The following is a 24,195-nucleotide window of genomic DNA, read 5'->3' as shown; positions in this document are numbered from 1 at the left end:
AAGAGTCAGCACTTTGTAGTAATATTTCAGATATACAAATTGGAAACATTTGCTTTCATGTTTCGTATACCGTACCTTTGCATGTTGCTTTGGCAGATGATCCTGTCTGCTTTGTACCTGCTACTGGTGCTATTACCACTTGAGCTTCTCATGATGATAATTGGACCTGGAAACGGAGGGAGTTTTTCCCATACACAGTTTGTGAGTTTTGAATGAAATATTTTTTCTGGCATTTAAATATCTTGATTCTGAAACACTGCCAGGGTACTTCATGAGTTTTATAGCTAATAGATTTGTCAGGCTTCATAGAATCACAGAATTACAGAAGAGCTTGAGTTGAGGCAGGGTTCGTACCAACTAGATATTCCATCCTTCTCTTTAACCTGGTCTAACCAATGTCTCCTGGTGGGAGGGAACGTAGCTAAGCCTGGACAAACACCAAATGTGGGGTTGTGAGGAGTGCAGAATGTGGTTCAGGGTTCGCTGCAACAACCTTTAACACCTACGCTATATGGGATTTAGAATTCTGAGGTTTTTCAGTGGAAAAGAGATGTTTAGTGGGAAATATTCTGCATAGCTGTTTTCCTGTGATAAATTTCTTTCAGTCCTCATAGTAAAGACAGTTGAACTCTGAGCTGCTGCTGTATTTTAAATCTCCAGCATCTCTGTAGCCATGTTGAAGACTGTACATCATTGTACAACGTAGAAGATTGTACATCTACAGTATGTAGTGGGGTTGCAAAGCTATCTCTAGGGAAAGTAAAGGAGGTCAGAGATCCAATCTGCCTCTGTTAATTAGGGACAAAATCAAAAGACGTTTAGAAATTCATTCCATCTTCATATTTCAAACCTGCTTTTATAATGAACTGAGTAACCCCAGTCTAGCACTGTTAGAGGGGGCTGGCACAAACCACCTTTCATTCCTATCTAAAGCTGAAAGATGAGAGATGGTTTCATTTTTGAACAAACATTTAGAAAATACTGAGGATAACTGTATATGCAACTGCCAGTGGCCAGATTTAAAGTAGCTTGCTTTTCAGTATTAATTATGTTAATTTATGGCTAAATATGACTCATTTGATTACTTAGAAAAATTAAAGCTGGGTGATTTTCTTTACTATGTATAGAAAGAGGGGAGTGGAGTGCATATATGTGCATTTGTGCATGCATTATCAAAAGGGGGAGTTACCTTGCTGCCTTTTATCCTGGCAACCCATGAAACAAGAAATAATGCCAAATCACTTTTTGATGCTGTTAAACTTTTTTCTTTATGGTTTTTTTTTTTTTTTTGTTTTTTTTGTGGTTTTTTTTTGTGTGGTTGCTGTGAGTTGTATAATCATTTTAAACTTAGGACTGCCTGTCCCAGCAGTTTGCTTCCTTTTTCCTGGGCATTTTTCAACTCAGAAAGTCTGACTGAACAGATTCAGTGTTTTGATGATTTCTCATGTTCCATTCTTTATTTTTGGAAATTATCACAAGAATAGCTTGAGCCAGTTTGACCTGTTTGTACATCTCACAGCACAATGGGGCTCTAATTGAGGCATCTCACATTACTGAATGGATGCCATTATTGTTTGAAAGCAAGTAGGTACCTATTAGGAATATTTATTCCCTGTCTTCTATCAAGAAAGCAATTTTCTAAAGAGAGTTGTGTTTTTGTCTTATTTAGGGTATTGATTACCTACTGCTTGAAATAAAAGGAGATTTACACGCTTTGCAGCTGGGTAGTCTGCACAGGACTATTGGGTAAGATTGAGCCCCTAGGCTGGAAGCCAAGAGGAGAGGATGCTTCGCAGCTTGGCTCTACCTTTCTCACATGATTCATAGGATGCTATTTAAACCTGTGCTCAGTTCTCAATTTCACAAAACCCCGTTAAGGACTTGTAATCATTGTAATTTTCAGGATGCTGAGCTCCCTGGCTCAGGGGGCCCTCGGGAGCACTTGCCATGATGTGGAGACAATGTGCAGACAGCTCTTCCACTCTGCTGCCAGCCCCAGGTACTCACAATTCATGCCCAAGTCACTTGAGATTCCTTTAACTTTTTTTCTTTTATTTAAATGTTTTTTAAAATTTTGAATAGTTTTAAAATATTTAAAGTCTTTTTATTGATCCACAGTGAAATTAGCTTGAAAAATTCTTAGTCTTCAGTCAAAACTGGGGCTTTTCAGGTCAAGTGATGCCAAGACTTGCACTTCTGGTGAAACACCAGTCATCATAGCTAAATAGCAACGGTCAATGTACAGCTGTATGCAGTCCTGCAGGTATTGCTCTCCCTTGGGAAAGGAAACATGGAGATGCAAGAGGAGCAGCAAAGGAACCTGCGTGCTTCACAACCACAGTCATGGTTTTGTTAAGCTCCTGGCTGGAGGAAAAGGGGATTTTGATTTAGGGAGACATTTGGTGGAGTGTGTAGGCAGCAAAATGCAACTACGGCAACAACAACAACAACAACAACAAAAAAAAAAAAAAAAAAAGAGGAAGAAAAAAGAGCAGTTTTAAAGAAAAAAGTGGGGGAGAGAATTTTCATGCTCTCTAACAGATGCAGAATAAAGGGCTTTAAAGGATGCTGAAGGATTTAAAATTCCTGTCACTGTGTCAGTAGGTGTGTTTTTCTTCACTTAGATTAACTGAATCTGAGGGAAGTACTGAGTAACATGTTTCTGGTGGTAGTATTTGTAGGGAAGGAAGGGAAGGAGAACAGATTCCCGAGATGTTCCTGAAGTTGCAGTGCCGTATTTTGTGTTGGAGTAACTCCAAGCACAGTCTGCATTCTGCACTCCCCCAAAGATACCTACGTGGTGCTTACAGATCACCTATGCTGAAAAGACAAATCCCCAAGCTAGTGCACGTCCAGTCAGGAATTGCCAGAGAGGGCTGCTGCTGCTGAAGCAGCCTGCTGAGCACCTGTCCTGCACCAGTGCATGCAAACTCGGAACTGCTGTGCATTAAAAAGCAAGGTTTGGATTATGCCCAAAGTGAGGCCACAGCAGGAGAGCTTCTCTGCTTGTGATGGCATCCAAAGGGACCTCGTCCTGTTTCTCCTCTGAAAATTCCTTTTGGGAAGTTCAAGTGGCTACACAGGCATGTCAGTAACCCTGACCTTGTTGCCTGCCCATGGTTCACTGCTGCTGATTGTGACTGGAATGTCGCATGCTGTGGCCAGCATCTTCAGCATTTTCTTCACGAGGGAAATCACCTCTGGGGGATTGCTGGCTCTGCACAAACCTGGTCGGGGTTCTGAGAGTGGTGGGTATTTCAAATGAGATAAATGGTGATGTTGCTCAAGCTCAACCTTTTTCAGAGTTGTCAGAGATTAGTGATTTATTTCAAATTCCTTACATAGTTCTCAGTCTCAGTGCTGGCTGCGTGTGTTAATCCTCCCAGTGGTAAGAAAATGTGGGAAACAGGAGTACTAAAGTTTCAAAAGGCAGGGCGTAAATGAAGATCTCAAGACAATTTTCCAAACTTTTTAAATTGAATTAAGGTTTTAAAATTACTCCTGTCCCTGCTTGAAATGGAAGTCATGGTTTTTGGATTGCCTGGGGCAGGGAGTGCTGCATCGGCTGTGTGTTTTGACATCTCCAATCATTATTTGCTATGTATATGCATAAGTGTGTTAATTAGATTATATTATGAGTGTATAGATACTACACTGTATTTATGGAATACTGATCTAACAAACTCGAATCCCCAGAATACACCAATGTAGGAGAAAGTTGTACATTATGTGCAGCTGATAAGACTGATTTAAATGCTTTGCCCTGAAAGTGATGATAGAGTTGAAACTTGAACTGTTATTATTATCGTTCTTCAAAACCTCTTGCCAACTGGGATTAATCTTTCTCCTCTATGCCTCTTATTATGGTCTGAAGCTCCCATTTGTTTTAACTTCCTTCCTTTCCCTGTCTTCATGTATCTCCTCTTGAAAGAGCTGTCATAATCTGTTGAGTGAAAACTCAATTCTGCATGATAATGCTTATGTATGATTGTTCTTACAGGGTTTGTAATGATTTTCTCAGAATGCTGGGGTGTTTCTTGTCTGGTTTGTTTAGATTTCATGTTTACTATTATACTCAGCATTCAGAATGCACATTTCTTCCCCCCAAGTGTTTTCCAACCTGTGTGTGACCACTGGCCTGCATCGTGTCACTGTGCTTGCTCTCAGCAGATCTACAGTTTCTAAGATTTGTTTCACACCACTACTGTCTAAATAATAACAAAAAGTTACTGCTTAGTTGGGGATGTCTTTGGAGTGGAATGGATGGGGAAGGCTACAGAGGGAACCATGTGTGGCCTTCACTTTGCAAACAGTTTTTCTTTTGGGATTTGACAACTCGTGCACAGGAATGCACTGCTGTTACTCTCTGTACTGCGGATTCAACCCGCGGTCATGCTGATGCTGCTTTGAGGGAGGCACCAGCAGCACCTCTAATGTGGACAGTGCATAAAACAAGTAAAACAGCATACAAAAGTATTTTTCCCCTCCAAATTGTACAGTTCTATTCCCTCCTGAAATTCTCCACTTAGTGACTAGGAGAGTTTGGTAAGGAGAGCAGCTCCTGCGCAGTAGAAATGTTTCCTCTGCCACAATTGCAACAGCTTAAGTGAGTTCATCATTCCTGGAGCCGTGACCCACAGTGGTCATGCAAAGAAAGAAGCTGTCTGAGGGTGAAAAAGCTTTTGCTTTTTTCAAAATATAATTTCAATTGTGTTTTTGCTTAAAGGACATTTGCCCTTTTTACATCCAGCACATTCATTATATATTTCTGTAGAGCAACTCTATCAGTCGGAATGACCTTTATTTTATGTTTAAATGCAACAGCAAAACAAGGAAGAAAAAAGAATAATGTGAGTTCTTCTTCAGAGTTCATTTGCTTTCTCTCCCTCTGCACATGAATGCAAAATGGCAGCTGCCACAGCGGTGCAGTTGAAGTCCCTGGTTCGAAATGCTGTTCTTACAGAAGAAACCCTAGCAGCTAGAAGCTACAAAACCCAACATCTGACAAATGGAAAAGGACAAAATCGGGTCATGGAGGTAGAGCCAGTATTTTGCATTTGCACTGCATCTTTTTTTGGTGGATTTCGAGTCACGGTGAAGATGTGAAGTCGTGAAGTGGGAAGGGGGCATTGAGCAGCATGAGGCTGGCAGGCTTGGGCAGCTGCCTGTTTGCACGCAGCAACGATTTTAGGAGGGGAACTGAAGGATTTCAGGTCTTGCTGAAGCTGCAAGTAGAATTTCTTTAGGCACAGGTAATTAACTGCACTGGAATTAATGCTCCTCGGTGCTAAAGAAAAAGCCCTAGGAATTTAATCAAGGCTATTAGTCAGCATGCCGTTAAAGCCGCCTGGAGTTCTGCAGTCCGCCCTGTTGCAGCAGTGTGAGCTGATTAGGAATGCACGGAGAGCCTGCACTTCTGCTGCACCTCCAGAAGCATGGCTGAGGGGAAGTGTCTTGCCCTGCCATGGGGGAGGCTGCGGGGCTGCTCCTGTGTGGGAATGGGAGCCCAGTGAGCCCCTTCACTGTTCCAGGGCAGGCGGCCAAGCAGCCTGCTTGTGTTCTGCCCTGTGAGAGCAAAGCCATTCAAAGAGCACTTCATGAAGCAAGGCAAGCACGTAGCTGAGGAGAAGGAATGTAAAATGGCAAGCTAGCATGTTAGAAAGCCAGCAGACATCTCTGCTGAGGGCTTTTCATCTTCCCCCTGATTTATTTGGTGCAGAAGGGAAAAATGTGCTTGCATTTGTGCAGTGCATGTTCCCAAGCACCTTCATAGATGTGAGCTGCTCATATGAAGATTGAATGGGGGGGGGGGGGGGCGCATCTCTGCTGCAAGTGAAAGCAAGCAGTCCCTTCTTGCTGCCCTTCTCACTGTGTATCCCCACATGAAATCTGGGCGCATGCATACACATGCATATGTGCATGCACACATGCATGTGTACACACGCATGCTGAATTTTACACCAGTTTTCCACCATATATCTGAGTCATCAGCACACCCCTTCTCTTCTATTCTGACTGCTCTGAGCAGTATTGGTTACAGTTGGGGAGGCTCGTGCCTACCAAAGGAGAGTGCCCAATTTAAAATGGAAGAACCTCATCAACCCCAAGGTCTATTTTTCAAGCTTAGCAGGTTCCTTGAACAAGATGCAGTGATTCCAGTTGCCGTTGCATAGAATTTTTTATGTGCTTCTATCAAAGTATGTGCCTCATCTGTATGACTGGGTGGGACAGCACCTGCAGGCTTGTCTGCTAGCCAGAGTCTGGTATCAGCCCTGGGAAGGCAGTAACTGGCCTGGGCTAAACATCAATAAATGTTCTTACAGTAAAGTCACTTAATTCCTTTTGTCTCTGAAGCTTCCATTAATCTCCACTCAGATTCTCCCCATTCCTTCTATCACACCTGGCTTTTAAAAGCAAAGCACTTTGGTCCACAAAACATAAAGGAAAGAACATGAAAGAGAATCTCTAATTGCTTTCCCTAGAAGTATTCCTTCTCTCCCAGCCCTCTGCTCACTGTTTGGTCACCTTCCTTCTCTTTCTTTCCCTAAGGTACATCATTTCAGCTGCCAGCAGCACACAGCGAGCTCTCCAGAGCACAGACCTTGGGTCTGGGTTTGATCTCATCTTCAGGGATGTAAAAGGAGTTACTCAGTTTCTGTTGACATAACTGAAAGCAGAATCTGACCCTCCCCTTAGGTGTCTGGTCAATACCATCCACTGGTGGCACGCTGTAGCACTTGGTACTTCGTAGAATCATAAAACTGTTAAGGTTGGAGAAGACTTTGAAGGTCATCTAGTCCAACTGCCAACCCGTCACACCATACCCGCTGACCACGTCCCTCAGTGCCACATCCACACGGTTCTTGAACACCTCCAGGGCTGGTGACTCCACCACCTGCCTGGGCAGCCTGTGCCACTGCTTCACCACTCGTTTGGAGAATAAATGTTTCCTAATACCCAACCTGTACCTCCCCTGATGTCACTTGAGGCCATTAACTTTCATCCTAATGGAGCCAGCTAGTGCGTTGGCCAGGAAGCCACAAGTGTCTGCACATGTGCCCACCTTTCTAATTCTCTTTTTATTCCTTTCTTCTCTGTGGCTTTTGGTTTAGGATTAAGTATAATTTACTTTCATCACATTGCAAACTAATTTCCAGAACCATGCTTTTTTCTAATGCTCTTCCATTCCCCCTCTTGCAGTCCTTTCTCAAGGATACTCCTTGTGGTGTTCTTAAAGGCTATTTATAAGTGTTAAAAAATTCCTGCTGCTTTTTACCTTTGGGGCTTCAATCAGGATGTGAGTGAGCTGCTTCTTAACTGATACTCGCAGTGCTTAATTTTCAGTAGTGACCATGATGGATGCAGAAGCCCCACAGCAGTGTTAAATCATGGCTAAGCGTGCAGCTGCATCAGCACAGAGCTAACTGCGTGCATACCTACCCACTTTGTCAAGCAGGCCTTGCTGTGAGTACTGAGCTCTGGACCTTCCTGCCCCTTCTGCCGGCAGACCCCAAACTGCTGGGCCTGAGTTCCCCATGTGCCCATGGCTGCTGCATGGTGCAGGCACTGATACCACTGTTTGTACCCAGCTCTTCGTGAGCCCCGGGGATGCTGCTGCCATGGGAGCATGCCTTCCCCTCACTGTAGCCACACATTCCTGCCCCTATGCTGTAATTCATTCTTGCTGAGTTAGTTTCAGCCTGGATTAGTTCCCTGGGTTCAGCTCGCTGCAGTGCTGAGCAAACGCTTGTGCCAGCATGAGGCAGAGCAGCTCTGAAGGCAGGAATGGGGAGGGACAGAAAAAGCCTTGCATACAAAGCAAGGCCAGGGGAATGCAATGGTGAGACTGTGACATCTTGCTCTCACTTGCCTATCCTTGTTTGATGAAGAGATATTGCTACTATGTCTGCTTGTTTGCTTTTAATTTCCTTCCTCAGGCTGATTATAGAAATGAATGAATTGCAATAGGTATTGTCTCTGTAGGCCATGTTACCTCTGGATCAGCCCAGCTGCTTTTCATTGCTGCATTCTGCTTCTGGAGCTCTATATAAATTTCTATTGAAAGAGTTCCCCAACTTGGCAAGTGCATCTCCCATACTCCCCATTCATCGCTGCTGTCCATCACTATGTGTGCACCTCCTCACTGCAGCCCCAGCCCCAGCAGCAGAGCCCGCTTAGGGCTTGGTGCTGGTCCCCATCCCTGGAGGCATCCAAGGCGAGGCTGGATGAGGCTTTGAGCACCCTGACCTACCTGAAGATGTCCCTATTCATTGCAGGGAAGTTGGACTAGGTGACCTTTAATGGTCCCTTCCAACTCAAACCGTTCTATAATTCTACGGTGCAGAGCCAGAGTTGGTCTTGGTGGCCATGTGTGAGCTTTGGTGCAGCCTCATCTCACATTTATTTCCAGCCATGCTACTGCCTTGCAGGTGCTCTCAGTGGCAGAGGATAGGCAGGCAGCTCAGCCCTACAGCTTTGGTTTATGGAGTGATTTGGTTGGAGGCTCCCAGGAGGGCTCTATGCCTGTTTGCTCTGCTGCAGAACAAACTGAGGATGAGTTTTATTTTTCTGAGCACATCAGGTCTTGCAGCACTGCGTACTGTCAACTACAAGTAGTATATACTGTCAGCTACTTGGGGCTGCTTGTCAAGGAGGGATGCAATGTAAGCTGAAGTACGGCTCTAATTTTTGCGTTATCATTTCTGTTGCAAATGTCATTATTTAATTAGGCTGTGCCATACTTCCAGAGGAAATATTTAGAAGGGAAAGCACGTGCGTTCTTGCATAGCTATCAGTGCTCTTCTTGTATCTTGGGCTAGCTGAAAACAATGTGGGATAAAAAAGCAGAATCAGTGATGTGGCTCCAAAGAAAGAAATGCCTTCAAAGACTTAGGCCTGGTTCCATATTTGGCTGTGATGAGTGTTTCTGTGCAGCGCTGCCCATAAAAGTAGAGCTGACCCAAGAAAAAACACACCTTCACCTTTCCTACACTATGTGCACTAATTCCTGTAGGATCCTTATGAAAACAAGTCTAAGGCTTTTTAGTTCACTGAGTGAGTGAGACATCGCAACATCACACAGATAGCTGCCGCTTTTCCTCCTCTTTTCCTAATGGGGCTTTTGGCAGCATCAGGAAAAGAACTGTAGTTCTTTGTGCTTTTTCAAAAATAACCCATACTTGACTCCTCCTGTTTTCCAGAGGAAAGTCCCAACCACCTGACAGATTGCTGTGGTGTTGCACAAAGGGCTGTCAAAAAATCCCCTCTGCTGCTGGTTCATGCACCAACAACTTCCATTTGTTTTTCTCATGGCCTTTTTTTATCTATCAGCAACTTCCTTTGCCAGAGCCTCAGAATTATGTATGTCTTGCTCCAGTGCTGCAGATAGGAAAGCCCAGAATGCTTTGTTGTGTTGGCTTTGTAGTAAAGATTTATTTGTTTTACTTTTTAAAAGGTGACTCTCAAGTCAGTATTTTTTAAAGAATCCTGTCTCTAGTTGTTGTCTGTTCTTTTTTTTTTTTTTTTTATTGCCAGACCATTTTCTTGCATTTAAAAGGACCTGTGCTTATTGGTAAAAAGTATATGACATGCAAAGTACTTCCTGGAGAAAGAACTGGGCTGTTTGTATTGGACTATATTAAAATGACTTTTCACGAACTTGTTCCAGGGGGTAGGCAGTGCAGGGAGATGTTACAATAACCAGAATCCTGTTGTTGCAAACTTTTACGCAAGTAATACCTAATATTTACATAGATAAGATTTAATAACGATGCTCATAGTCAGCCAAGTCCTGCCGCCTTCATTCAGGCTGTGTGCAATACCTACCTGGAGAGAGCCGGTTGCTCTTGTACTTGCTGTCCTTGCCAGGACTGACTGCTCAGGCAGGTCCTTGCAGACTCAGAGCTGGTCTTCATCTGACCTGCCTTGCAACACTTTCATAAAATCGTGGAATCATAGAATGGTTTGAACTGGAAAGGACCCTAGCCTTTAGGTTATCTGGTCCAACTTCCCTGCAATGAACAGGGACATCTCCAGCTCTAGCAGGGTGCTCAGAACCCCATCCAGCCTGACATTGAGTGTCTCCAGGGACAGGGCATCCACCATCATTCTGGGCAATTTGTGCCAGTGCCTCACCACCCTTACTGTAAAAATCTTCTTTCTTACGTCCAATCTAAATCTCTCCTCTTTTAGTTTGAAACCTTCTCCCCTTGTGCTATCACAATAGAACCTGCTGAATAGTCTGTCCACTTCTTTCTTACAGCTCTCCTTTAGATACTGAAAGGTTGCTATCTAAGTCTCCCTGGAGCCTTTTCTTCTCCAGACTGAACACCCCAGCTGTTTGCCTTTAGCTTTCTTTTCTTCCACGCTGTAACCCAACTAATGTAACAGTCCACCTAAGAAGTTAATTTGACCCCTTATCTCTTCCCAGGTTAGATGTCACCCTTTTAGAGACTTCCTGAGGAATCTACCTCCCATGGCAGTCAGAGCTGTTATGAGAAGGATGTTTGCAGCTCTGCACAGCCATGCATTGCCAGGGCCCAGGGCTTAACATTCAGGCATCTTACAGAGTGGCAGCTCCAACTTGCAAATGCTCACCAAAAGGAGCAGTAAAAGGTGTTGCTTGTTGAGAGGGTGACAGTAGGCATCAGCTGTCACTCCACTATGTGACAGCTAAAGGCAGGTGAGTGCTGTAAACCACAGGGTACCAATGATCTGTGCTCAGCTGGCTGGAAAAGGGGAAAAATCATACAATCATAGAATCTTTAAGGTTAGAAAACACCTCTAAGAACTTCAAGTCCAACCAGCAGCCCATCACACCATGCCTATTAACCATGTCCCTCAGTGCCACATCTATACAGTTCTTGAACACCTCCAGGGACAGTGACTTCACCACCTCCCTGGGCAGCCTGTGCCACTGCCTCACCGCTCTTTCTAATATGAATTTTTTCCTAATATCCAATCTGAAACAGACGAATACTGCAGCAAGAGCAGAGTGTCTGGAACATAGGTCTGGAATTGCTACCCAGACACTCAAGCTGCTGCTGTGTGCCCTGCAGACACTGCCTTTTTTCAGACTGAAAAACTAAAGAGTTGCATTGTGAGAGAATGTGCTTTCCTCCCCTGTGGATTGCCCCTTCTTAGCAGTGATATGCACATTTGTGAACTGCAGTAGTCTGGAAAGCTGTGACTGGCATCTCTGGCACACGTGTGCTTGTGTGCCAGTGAGAATGTTCTCTACTTGAGTGTAGTAACTGGAATGATTTCTGCAGTGCTCTTAGTAAAAACAGACTGGAGAAGGTCACAGAAAGGACAGTATTACAAGCTCTCATTGAGACTTTACTTTGATTTTTGCTTATAGTGAGAGATTTCTCTCCTCCCTCCAGTCTGCCCTTGTAGCACCTCCTTCCCTTCCCCAGAGTCACCCCTTGCCAGTGTCTGGCACTCTTGGGGGATATTGATGTTAATGTAATGACTTGGTTTTGTTTGTCCTGGCAGCCAGAGAGGAATTCCACGCATGGTGGCATGTATTTCAGAGGCACTTAATAATCTTCAGTGCCTTGAGCTTTCAAGCAGGGACACTGTGAAGCACGATGACAGCCTCTGCCCAGTGCAATGCCAGTGTTGCTGAAACTTAGAGAGTTTCCCAGCATCTACGTCTGGGTGCATGCCACAGCCATGTCCAAACTCCACGTTGGGGCATGACTAGAGCATGCACCGTCCTTTCCCACCCTCTGCTGTGCCAGGGAGCCAGGGCACGCGGGCTGGATGGGAGCCATGAATTGCTCCAGCAGATCTCACACTTGTCCCCGGAGGCTTGCTTTGGCATGCCCTGCTGGGCAACCTCCATCGGAGCATTGTGGCACATGGGGAAGTCAGTATCACATTGATTTGTAATTCTATACCCACAGGAGCAGTGCTTTACGCTGGAGTGCAGAGGTAAAAGTCAGAGGAGGAGTAAGGGATGCTCTCACAAGTGGCTGTTTATATCCTAAAGACAGTGCAGGATCTGGGAACAGCATGCGCCGGCTCAAGTGAGTAAGCGGTTTGGCTGTAAGATGAAGAGCTGGGTGAGATGCCAGCATGCCGGTTGTAACTGATCAAGGTAGGAACTGGGAGTTTGAAATGAGGTAGGGCAAAATCCCACAGTTAGATAAAAAATGCTGTGAAACAGAGCAGCATAAATCATAATTGCTAGGAAAAGCCCTGTAGGTAAAGGATGTGGGCACAATGAAAGTGCTACAGCAGCTAAAAAACACCATAAGGAACAATGGCTTTGAAGCTGTGGTTTCTACAAATATTCAGTAAAGCATGCAGAATGAATGCTGGGCATGACTAGCCAGCTGAATCTCAGTATGATTAGTTAGGAAGATGAGTGAGGATTTGGAGAGGGACATATGTGTTGTGCTAACCTTATCTGCTGGGAGCATCTCTTAAATAAAATAGGTGGAAAAGGCTTGCAAAATTGTTTTTTTTAGAGGAAAGGTTGGAGAATATCTAAAAAAAAAAATCTCTTGCAGCACCCTGTCCATAGCATGTTTTTTTCTCGTAGGGTCTGAACTCCTGTTCTTAGGGTTTATGGTACTAGTAATGTACTACTACTGTCACATAAAAGGTTTGGAGTACAAGGATATTTATTCCTTCTAAGAAGACACCACTGAACTCACAAGCTATGTTTCTGCCTGCCACAAGCCAGGCATTCTCTCAAAAGTGTGTGTGAGGTTTTTGTGCATGTCTGTATTGTTATTTTCTGGTACAAATAGTTCTGCATGCATAACCACATACAAATGCATTATGATTAATTATTCAGACACCACCACCAAGTTCTGAGAGCTTTGAAAAAAAAGGGCATGAGCACAAGGTCCTAGTTCTTAAGATTTTCTGCACAGAAAAGGGGAGTGCAGGAGTAAATGTGAAGGACAGACTCTGATGATGTAATCTATAAATTCAGTACGGGGAGGCTGTATCCTCCCTTTAAATATATTTTGAACTCTATATATATATTTTGAATTTTCTTTAGCTTGTCAAAAGAAAAATGGGATAAATGTTTGTTTTCCCAGAAAGATCTCTGTTTAGGCCCATCCTGACTATAGACTGAAAATCAAAATATAAATCATGAGCCTTTCTTATGCAAATACTCGTTGTTAACATTTGTCAGACACAGAGAGAAAACACTCAAAGTCCTCTCTCATCTTTATGTAGAATGAAAACAAATCACACGAGTAAGTAATGCTGAAAGCACTAATATTCTTTGAAGCCTTTGAGCAGCATCAATGTCCCAAGAAACCTGAAGGTGAACTGTCTATAAAAATAAATAAATAAAAATGCTTGGCATACTAATGACCCACAGTCACCATTTTGTAGGAAGCTACATACTATGATGGCAAACATAGTGTTGGCAAAAAGATGCCAAGCAAAGCGGGGAGTGGAATCTTGGGATTTCATGTCTGCTGTGAGGCATGGTGCTCTCCAAGGGAAAGCAAACAGAAAATGGGAAAGTTTACATTGGCCACATCAGGAGTAGGTCAGAGGAAAGCAAAATTTACTAATTGAGGAAATATTTCACTCTACCCTGGAGTGCTCTAAGTTTCTTTTTTGAAAGCTGTCATTTTGTGAACATGAGATATTTGGAATTCTTGTGCTCTCATTTTCACCAACTTTGAGACACTTTTGTGACTGGTATACTTGTCTGAGAAGGGTTAGTGAGCCCATGGGGGCTTTTGCAATTATTTTTTTTCTTCTAATTTGGAGAATATTACCTACCTCTCCGTTGCAGCTTCAAAAGTTCAACGGAAGTACCAGTGTCTCAATGAATATGGTGGGAGATGATGAGAAGTGAAGCCAAACCAAGCTGTTTATGAACTTGGTAGTCTTGACCCTCACTTGTTTTGAATGTGTCTGATTTAATGAGTCTTTCTTTCTTTCTGTCTCTTTCCTTTCCTTCTTTCCTTCTTTCCTTCTTTCTTTCTTTTCTTTCTTTCTTCCTTCTTTTTCCCTTCCCTTCCCTTCCCTTCCCTTCCCTTCCCTTCCCTTCCCTTCCCTTCCCTTCCCTTCCCTTCCCTTCCCTTCCCTTCCCTTCCCTTCCCTTCCCTTCCCCCTGTCCCTCCCCCTCACCCTTCCCCTTCCTTTTCCCCCTTCCCCTTCCTTTTCCCCCTTCCCCTTCCTTTTCCCCTTTCCCTTTCCCTTTCCCTTTCCCTTTCCCTTTCCCTTTCCCTTTCCCTTTCCCTTTCCCTTTCCCATCCACTTTCAGCAGCAAGGTGGCTATTATATGTTAGCACACAAACTGGCATATCAGGTGCTCTGTAAGTAGGCCCTTCACATCACATCACAGTGGAAATTAATCATAGAATCATGGAATGGCCTGGGTTGAAAAGGACCGCAATGATCATCCAGTTTCAACCCCCCCTGCTATGTGCAGGGTCGCCAACCACCAGACCAGGCTGCCCAGAGCCACATCCAGCCTGGCCTTGAATGCTTCCAGGGATGGGGCATCCACAACCTCTCTGGACAACCTGTTCCAGTGCGTCACCACCCTCTTGAGTGAAAAACTTCCTCCTAATATCTAACCTAAACCTCCCCTGTCTCAGTTTAAAAGCATTCCCCCTTGTCCTATCACTATCAGCTCATGTAAACAGTCGTTCCTCCTCCTGTTTATACACTCCCTTCAAGTACTGAATGGCCACAATGAGGTCTACCTGGAGCCTTATCCAACCAAAACAAGCCCAGTTCCCTCAATCTTTCTTCATAGGAGAGGTGCTCCACCCTTCTGATCATCTTAGTGGCCCTCTTCTGGACCTGTTCCAAGAGCTCTGCATCTTTCTTGTTCTGGGGGCCCCCAATTTAACAGAAATTCTCAGTCAAGGAGTTTTCTCGGAAGGAAAAGGGGATGTCTGTAATACAGAATAAGTCTCCCCTGTGTATGTGTTCAGTGCTTTTCCCTTCCTACTCAAGTGAAAACCAGGTCCCTATGGACAGTCAAAACTTTTAATCTTTCCGACTGCTACTTCTCTTCTCTTTTTATCCTTAAAAAGAACTGTAGTCTGCAATTGAAACCCTTATCTTCCATCACGTTTTCATATTGATTAGGAGAATGAAGGATGAGCATACTGAGGCTGCGCTTTGATCCATCATTGCAGAAAATGCAGAGATGCTGTTGCACGGAGATGCTTTAGATGAGTTATTGACTGCTGCGGCTTAAGAGCTTGCACCCTGATGTGCAGGGCACAGTAGTGAAAGTGCTTGTAAAGATAATGCTGTAGGAGTCTTCCCGCTTGGAGATGGCCTGATGCACTCAGATTGCAGCTTTAGAGAAGGTAGCATTAGAGCCTTGCCAGCATTGTTTGCCTACTTTCAAACTGAGACAGCTCAGATGGGCTCTTTAGGAGCCTCCTGATGTGTCCCCATGTGTATCTGGAGGGCTGTTTAAATGCACACTGGTGGTTCTGTGCTTTTTGACATGAGTTTGGCATTGCTCAATGAGTCCCTAAGTGCAGGGTGTGGAGCGGAGTGGAAGTCCATGTTCAGCTCCATTCACTGCTGGGCTGGTGTCAGAAGGATTTATGCAGCTCTGGGGACTTTTGTGTGGGGACAGTGCCTGGCTTAGGAATACAATAGCTGTGGCGGCATGGGGCAGGAGCAACAGTAACTGGGAATGGAGCATCTGAATGGGTCCAGCCGTGTGCAGATGGATTGATCAGCCTAGCACACAAAGGCAGAGCTGTGGGCAGCACATTGCTGAAAGGCCAGGGCAGCACAGGGCACTGAGATGGCTGAGTCAGCACGGTTCTGCATCCACACCAGTCCCCCAGAGAGGAGGCAGAGGCTTGTCTTGCCCTTGTACCTTCTGAGCTGTGGATTTAGTGTGAGCTGAGCAGGTTTATGCAGGGTACCAGGCAGGTTGTGAGGGTGTCCCCCTACCATTTGTACTGAAACAGTTCCTGTGCCTCTTTGGGTGAGCTTTGTCTCACAAGGGTAAAACTGTCTTTGCAAATGACCAGGATTCACTGGAGGAAGCATCTCTTGCAGGTCAAGTGGCTGGTGTCTTGCTGCTTCAAGCCAGGGCTACTACAGCCAAGAGTGTGGTTGGAGCTGGGGTATGTGACAGAAGCATGCCAGCAAGGAGCTAGGGCGAGCCCATGCCACCAGCCCTGCTTTGCCAAATGATCTTGGAAATCTTCGGTCCTCAAAGCCATCTTCCTTTACACCAGATTGATATGAAACTTTGGAGTTTCTCTGTCTAGTAGCAAATACTTTGTTTGTGGCTGTCAGGCAACAGAGAAGAGTGAAAATGGAGAGGTAAGGCACTTCTGTATGTCCATCAGATGTTACTGTCCTGGAACCTGGAGGAATTCATAGGTGGGTGGTCCAAGAGGCTGGGTGAGGCAGGGCTGCTCTGCAGAGGCCTGAAGGTGGGTGACTCAATCTACCCTAGAGCACTGGATCCCTCATAGTGAAGTAGATCCACGAAAATGCCGGCCATTGCAGACACAGAATGAAGACTAATCCTGTCATACAAACCCTATAGATAACTGTCTCAAAAATACTGATTCTTTACTGGCATTAGCATTACAAAATATTTTGCTTTACTTTCCTGTCAATCAGGTTGTTCTGAGGTATTCTCTGTTTTAACATACATTTTGTTTTCTATTAATTTCTAGTGAAAATTATTTTCCGTCTTCCTTATGTTAAAATTTGGCAGAGTGAGTGACTACCATGGTGTCATCGTTGTTATTATCAGAAAACCATGTTTTGTTTTGTTTAAATGAAGGAATGATAGTGTGATGCACTGCAGAAGTGAATGCAGATCTAAAACAAACATGCCTTCCAAAGTTGGTCCTCTAATTAACCTGCCAGGTAAGATTAATTTCTGTTAAAAGTGGTGAGATTTAGGGACTATTTAGATTGGCCAGTCTGCATTCTGCAGCTGAAGGTATTTGAAAGTTCATCCTAGGGTCACCTTGGCCTCCTTGGCACCCAAAAGTCAGAGGCATAATCTCTTTCTTGCCTTTCCTTTTAGTGAGACATCATGATCTTGTGGTGGGCATGGCTGCTTACTTGACGCAGAAAGGTACTGAGCACAGCCTAGAAAAGCTGTGCTCTCCAACCAACACGGACATTTACAAGTAGGCTTTTTCATCTTGTAACTAAGTTTTTCTCTTTGAAAACATCCAGAGAAATGATTTTGTTATGGCAATAGAATAAGTCCTGCTTGACACTGGGGTATGAACTCTGCCAGAAGAAGGGCTGGCCAGGCTTAGTGAGAGACGGCTGTAAGGAAATAGGAGCAATATAGAAAGAATTATGGAGAAAGACCTTCTGAGCTGCTATGTAGACTTTTCAGGACCTCACTGCTCCAAAACACAGAAAGTTTCAAATTCCAGCTTAAATTTATTTTGAGTGGGTTATAAATGTTAATTTTTGAGTGAGCTTCAATAGCCTGTTTTTGCCTTGACTTTTATTTCCATGATAAATTAAGAAGTGGCATCTGCATAATGCTTTACCTTCATTTTGTAAGATGGAGAGTGAAGAGTTCTGGCTTCTTGTAAGGCAGGTTCACACATCCCTGATTCCTAGTGATGTTTCTATTCCAGAGCTATAGAGCATTCTTGAAAATGTTGCCCCCAAAAGACTGGGATTTTACAGTGCTATGACCCTCCAGGTTTTGTCACTCCAACTAGGCTGGAAAATTGCTGCGTGCTTATAAATGGATGTACAAATATGTAGAGTTTATGCACATGTCCATATTTCAGATCTGATGTCTGGGAATTGTTATACGTATCACTATTTGGTACAGATAAGGCCTTGCCTATATTCACTTGAACTGCTTGATTTATTTTTTACTCCTTGCTGTATCAAAGAATGCAGATACCTTTGTAATTTCATAGAGGCCCAACTAAAAGTTACATAACATAAAATAACAGTTCAGTATAGAAAAGACATCAATTGCAGTGGTGAGAAGACCTCTGATCTCCAGTGTTCATCTCTCACAAAGAAATACTTCTTGAAGTAGTTTTACTGCTGGCAGAGAAGCAATTCAAGGGAAATGTTTTCAGGAGAGTTGGTATTTCTGAGATACAAGGTTTCAAAGGAAGTGAAGTTGGTATTTTAAAGCAGCTGATGTTGCCAACCAGGAAAACAGGCTATTTTGCCATCTAGTCTTTTAAATTTCCATTGCAAAGAGTATTGCCATCTTGAATGACAGAACATATATGAGAGGGCAGTTTTTTTAAACTGATAGAAATTGAGAGCAGATAAAAGATATGTTCATTCTATAAGCTAAGAGTGGCAGCAAGAAAAACACCCCTTTATGCCACCCTTGTTTTGCAAGGTGTATGCTTCCTAACTGATCTACAGTGCTTGAGAGCTCATGCCATGCAGCTCAGCACGGAAATCCATTTGGTTTGGTTTTTGTGGGTGTTAGGCATGCTTCTTCTTAATAGTTCCTCCATTTGGAAGCTGAATATCATCTCACTGAGCTCCAAAGGCCATTTACTTCCAAAGCTACCAAATGTCACCAGGGCTACCTAATGTTATTTAGTGTGTAAAAATGCTGCATTTTTTGTCTCTCTTTTTACAATGGAATGTATTGGTGGCAAGAATGCTGAACCCTGTGAGTGGCCCGTAAAGAAATTGGAAATACCTGTGCTGAAAGAATCAGATGGTGCTGTCTGTTCTGTGAGAGCTGGACTGGTGATGCTCCTACAGCGTAGAGGGTGACAGTCGTGTTTGGATATAGAGACAGCATTTGGATGCTGGAGCTAAGTCAGCTTGTCTTTTAAGGGGTTAAAAAAGAGCATTGCAGTCTTACCAAAAAAAGGGTACTACAAGGTGAGATCCTCCATTGTGGCCGAGCAAGGATCAGTGGGACTATATATGGTCCAAACGTGGGCTTTAAGCTCCTGTTATGTACCTAAACTTAGAGCTGACTGAGACCTGGTTTTTCTCTTGGCACAGATTAGGTGAACCTCCAGTCTTCTTTGCCATTTGCTAACTGCTCATACAAGTGTGAATGGTAGTCATGTAAAGCAGAAGGAATTGGCCAAATGAAAGGATGCTTGAGCTGTGTGCCATTTCCCCAAATATGTTTATGACAGCTTTGCACTGACAGACTCTTATCAGTGACTCTAGTCCTAAATCTTCTTATAATATAATAGCTATTTTGAGATGACTAATCTCAGCAGAAATGCAAGCTAGAGCTACTTTCTAAAGTTGTGCATCATGGGGTAGTTCTTCTGCTTCTATGCAACATAAGTAAAGGCTTGTAACGTGGCCATAGATTTCCCCCCCGATGATCACACTGAACACGGAGCTCTCATAAGAGCCCTTTCTGCCTGCCTGTGATATGACCCCAAGAGCTCTCCAGAAGGCTTTTGAGTCTCTTCTGTCTAATAGCTTTTAGATCAAGAAGTAGAAGGGCATCACAGCTGACTGGTCCAGTGTGCTCATTTCAACAGAATGAGCCGGGTTCCGAGTCAAAGGTGTTAACATGACCTTGATGCAGGGTGGTGTTTAAGTGGTCAAGTGAGGTTTGAGAGTTGGAGCACAGAAACCTCCTCGTGCTTGGGCATATAGCCAACAACTTCCATTAAAGTTTCTCATTTATAAAGAATTCACATTATCACGTAATATTCAGTTTCTGATATATGTTGTTAATGGTTCAGCTGAAAAGGTGGGGTAGCAGCTGAAAGCATCTGAAAGGTGTATGGCTAGATCTCTTTTTGCTTCTGATCTGCATTCTGTTTTGCTTCAGCTACAGTGATTTGCAAGGAAAGCCCAGGCAGAGAACTTTGAATTGGCATTTAGTATGGCATTAAGGACCATCTTTTTGGAAGGCAAGTTCACAGGAGATAAGCTGGAGTAGTTACTGCTGCTTTTTTTGGAAACAGTCTATTCTTGCTGGAAAGATAAGAGAGAAAAAAGGCAAATAGAAATGATACAAAATGCTACTTCCATTTCTGCTGCTGAGTGTCTTGGCAGTCTTGGCATGGGGAAAAGGCTGAGTACAGTCTTATCAGTCACTCAAAGACTTGGTAAATTAGGACAGCATAAAGCTATTTATGTCTGTTTTTAGCTATTTTTTTCAGTTACAAGCTCACTGAAAAGTTGCCAGGGAAATGCTGTTGATGGCTGGCTGGGCTTCTTTAAACAAAACAAGAAAAGGGAGTTAGGAAGAAGTGGAAGAGCTTTTCCTTTCATTTTTGCTCAGAGCTAGGACCAGTATTCATTGCCCTGAGATCCTCTTGTTCCTGAGATGTGAAGTCATGAAATTTCTGGGGCTAATTCAGTTCCTGTGTGGACTTATCCCAATCTTTAGGTTTTACTTTAATTTTTGTTCTTGTAAACAATGGGGTGTAACAGACTCAGTTTCATGGGTTTCCATAACTGTCTGTGTATGTTAACATCAGGGAGGGAACAGGACAAAGTATATTTGGGTCTAGCCTATACACAGAGCAAATACAAGTTTTGGAAGCAACCCCAGATGTGCAATCACTTCGATGCAGGTGCAAGCTCATTTACTAACTCTCCATCACTGAAGCAAAGGTCAGGCCTGAACTCAGTGTCAAACTCTGAGGAGGACACTTAGCAAAACCCATCTTGTGCCATCACTGCACAGTCCATCCATTTGTTTGACATGATTATAGTGCTGGCAAGAGTCTCAGCCTTAGGTACTGAAGCTGAATGAGGCCTCTCACGAGGAGTTTTCTCTTGACATCTTCTGTCCTTCCATAGAATCTGTAGCCAGGAGATACGTTGCAAGATTTAATCCATTAAAGAGACGTCCATCTTAGAGGATATTTAGTCCTGTCCATATGTAGTTGTATTGATCTGACCTGTTGTCTGAAGCTGGCAAATGAGACTTGCCTACCCAATCTGGATCAAGTGGGTTTCATGAAGGTGGACAGAGAGTTTGTCCCATTGAGCATCTTCTGGCAGGTGGCTGCCATGTGACAAAGGAAACCTTTCAATAACCATTAGAATAGCTTTTTCCTTAGTCCCCCCTCCCCTGCTTTTATTAAATCACTGCTATTAGGAGTCAATCACCAAAATCCATTGTAATTACAGCCACAAAAATTTGACTTCATGTCCATTTTAAATTTCTGCTGATAGCTGATTTCAGACCCTCTTTGGATTTGTTTGTCTTCAGAAACTGGCTTTTAAATTGTCGTGTGTGAAAGGAAGAGAGATGTAGTTGCACACACACAATTTAATTTTATGTAAACTATAATTTGTCAAAAGAAGAATGGATATGGACATAAACTTTGTTTAAACTCATAAGAAAAATGGAAGAAAATAAAATTCAATATGTATGCCCAACACTGCATCAGTTTCGCACCTGTACCATATTTCTGCATATACATTTTCAGGCATAATTTGAATCTCACAGCTTGAGTCTACAAAGTCAGCTTGAATTTTAGGTTTCATTTACATGGGCTTAAGCACAGAAATTACTGTCTATCTGTCTTCTTTCTGTCTCTCACTCCGTTCACACATACTGATGGTGAAATGGATTGCAGAAATTTATGAACAAAAATATCATGAACATTGGAATGGGTTACGCAATAAACTTTTAACTGGATAAATAGAAGTTTATTGTTGCTTCATTGCGTCTTTCAGCACTGAATTTGAGATTATGAAGCATGAATAAACATTGTAATTGCGAAGTTTCTAAACAGAAGCAGTTGAAGATTGATATTGAGGCTTGAGAGAATAGCTCTTTGATTTTGTCATAGAGGTGAATGAGCCTGTCAGGAAAAAATCTAACGGGATATATTCATTTAGGACTGAATTATTGATCATCAGAAGAAACCAAAATATTACCACATTCAAAGAGATATTTCTCAGTTTAATCTAATTGTCAGTGTACTGTCTATCAAAGGAAGAAGAATCCAGATAAAGGACAAAGTGAGTGCATTCCATTTGAGTGTAAGAAGTAGTGTGATTGACTGGAACAGTGAGGTTGATAAGTCTCCATCCATGGAGATGCTCACACCCTGAGTGGACATGGCCCTGAACAATGTGCTGCAGCCATCCATGCTCTGAGCAGGGGGTGGACTGGATGTTGATGTTCTCCCTAGGTGCCCTAGAGCCTTGGCAGCTCTAGGGGTTTCCTACCATGAGTTTCTCTTAGGGGCTACTCAACCCTGATGGATGCAAAATTAGCAAGCACCTGCAAAAATACCAACCATAAATGTGCTGTGCCTGTCATATTTTCCCATGTTCAAAGCAGGTATAGTGACACTAAGCCAGTTTGTGAAGTATGTCAAGAGCCAAGGACAGAGGAGATTCCCTGGGGGACTTTGTGCCTCGGTCTATAGCAGCGCTGGGCAGCAGCAAAAAAACAAACAAACAGTGGTGAGACATTGGCCCTACATTGTGTATGCTGCAGTGGCTTTCCAGATCTAGCCCCATGGACTAAGCGGCCTGACTTGTGCTATATGTATTGCTCAAGCACATAGTGCAATGTAGTGTTTTTCTGAAAGGAATCGAATTTGTGTGCTCCCCAAGCATTCTGTGATGTGAACCAAAGCATGGCAATAGGAGATGAGAGGGAGGTTCACATGTAAAGCACAGCTGGGATCATACACAAAAAAGCGGGTATACCTAATGAACACTAGAGATCATAATTCTTAAAAAACATCAAAAATGGACAAAGTACACTGTTGTTACATTGTTACTGTAACTATCTTAAGAATGATTATACAAGAGGTATTTTTGTCAATACATGGTTGATTCTGCCTAAAACACAATTTCAGCAGCACTGAAATTGTTCCAGAGAATGGGTTACATTTGATTAGTATGTTTGACAGAAAAGAGGAGTGTGTGAAGCTTTAGCAAAGTCAAAACGTTCCACTGCAGTATTTTTCTGAACATGGAAACATGTCATTTTCAGACTTTCTAAATGAAACTTTTCAACTTTTAATTCTGAAAGAGCACGCTCATTTAGATATATGATGTGAATTTTGAAAAATGGTTGAAGAGGAAAGGCTAAGTATACCAAAACAGAAGCAAGGATTTGGTCCACACCACTTAACAATTGCCTGTGTTTGTTCAGTTCTATAAAACACAGAAGCGAGTTCTGTAGGCAAGAACACTGTTTATCTAAGTAAATTTTATCAATCATTTTCTATCTTCATTTCTGAAGAGGAAAGAAATACCAGATATAAGAATACTGCCTACCTTTGTGGCACAGATTTTTGTCCATATGCTTATAGAGGTAATTGTGGCTTCTCTGCTCTTGTGCAGGAGAGGTTTCCAGGAATGTCACTGCATTTAGTTGTGTCTTGTATATATTCTCGTAGCATAGCTTTTACAGTTGCTTTCTGGATGTTGTTTTTTTCTCAGAGGATATGTTACATTGGCAGCTACAGACCTCTCAACCTTGAATTTAGTTCCGCTTTCATTTTAAATATGATAAGGCCAATTCCAAATGACGGCTTGTAACAAAACAGGATTAATTCCCTACCATCCCTTTTTCATGTGTTGCTGTTAAGCTGTTCCTGGCTGAAAACTTCACCAGTGAACAAATCCACTTCCTGCACCAGTCTGGATGCTGCATGCTGTGTGGGGCAGCTTTCCTGCAGTTCAAATGCGGCTTTTGGCCATTTTCCCCTTATCCTGCCCTGCCACCTGCTCAAAAGCTGGGTACGAGAGCTGGGTTACGGCCAGTACTGTGCCATGAATCCATCATGCTACACAGGCCCTCCTTGCAGTGAGCTGATGCCGTTACCTTTGCCCATGATGAAACCCAAAGTACTCCCTGGCACTGGGTTGGATGGAGGATATGGAGGGAAGATATTTGCAGTTACATCCTTCCTGTGTAGCTACATGGGTTGCATTGCTGCAACCTCTCTTGGGCATGCCTAAGACTTTCAGAAATACATAGAAGAAGAGAGCTCCCTAAAAATGCCAACAAAATGTCAAAGAAATTCATGCCTGCATCTTGCTTATCTCATAGATCACTCAGCTTATCTGGAAATGGAGAGCCTGGGTATCCAAGCGTGGCATGTTTCATCCTGCCATGGATGAGAAAATACTGCAGTTCACCTGGTGCTCTAATATACGTCATGCGTGTTGCAGCAGAGCTGCTGAGCAGACATGAGCCGAATGGGTCTGGGGATGGTCCTGAGAGAAAAGAAAAAAAGAAAAAAAAGCAGCTTGCTTTGTTTCTGCTTCCCTGTCTTCCACTTTCTTCATTCC

General features: G+C 43.3%; 1 protein-coding gene across 1 annotated transcript in view; it reads left to right on the top strand.

The window, feature by feature from the left end:
* Nucleotides 1-24,195, top strand: part of NHS (NHS actin remodeling regulator) — a 250,432-nt gene that overhangs the window by 87,841 nt on the left and 138,396 nt on the right. The gene's annotated exons all lie outside the window — the stretch shown is intronic.

This window comes from Centrocercus urophasianus, unplaced genomic scaffold (genome assembly GCF_019232065.1).
Source record: "Centrocercus urophasianus isolate 14NV4802_14NV808 unplaced genomic scaffold, USGS_Curo_1.0 seq_12, whole genome shotgun sequence".
NCBI lineage: Eukaryota > Metazoa > Chordata > Aves > Galliformes > Phasianidae > Centrocercus > Centrocercus urophasianus.
This window is presented reverse-complemented; position numbering and strand designations above follow the sequence as displayed.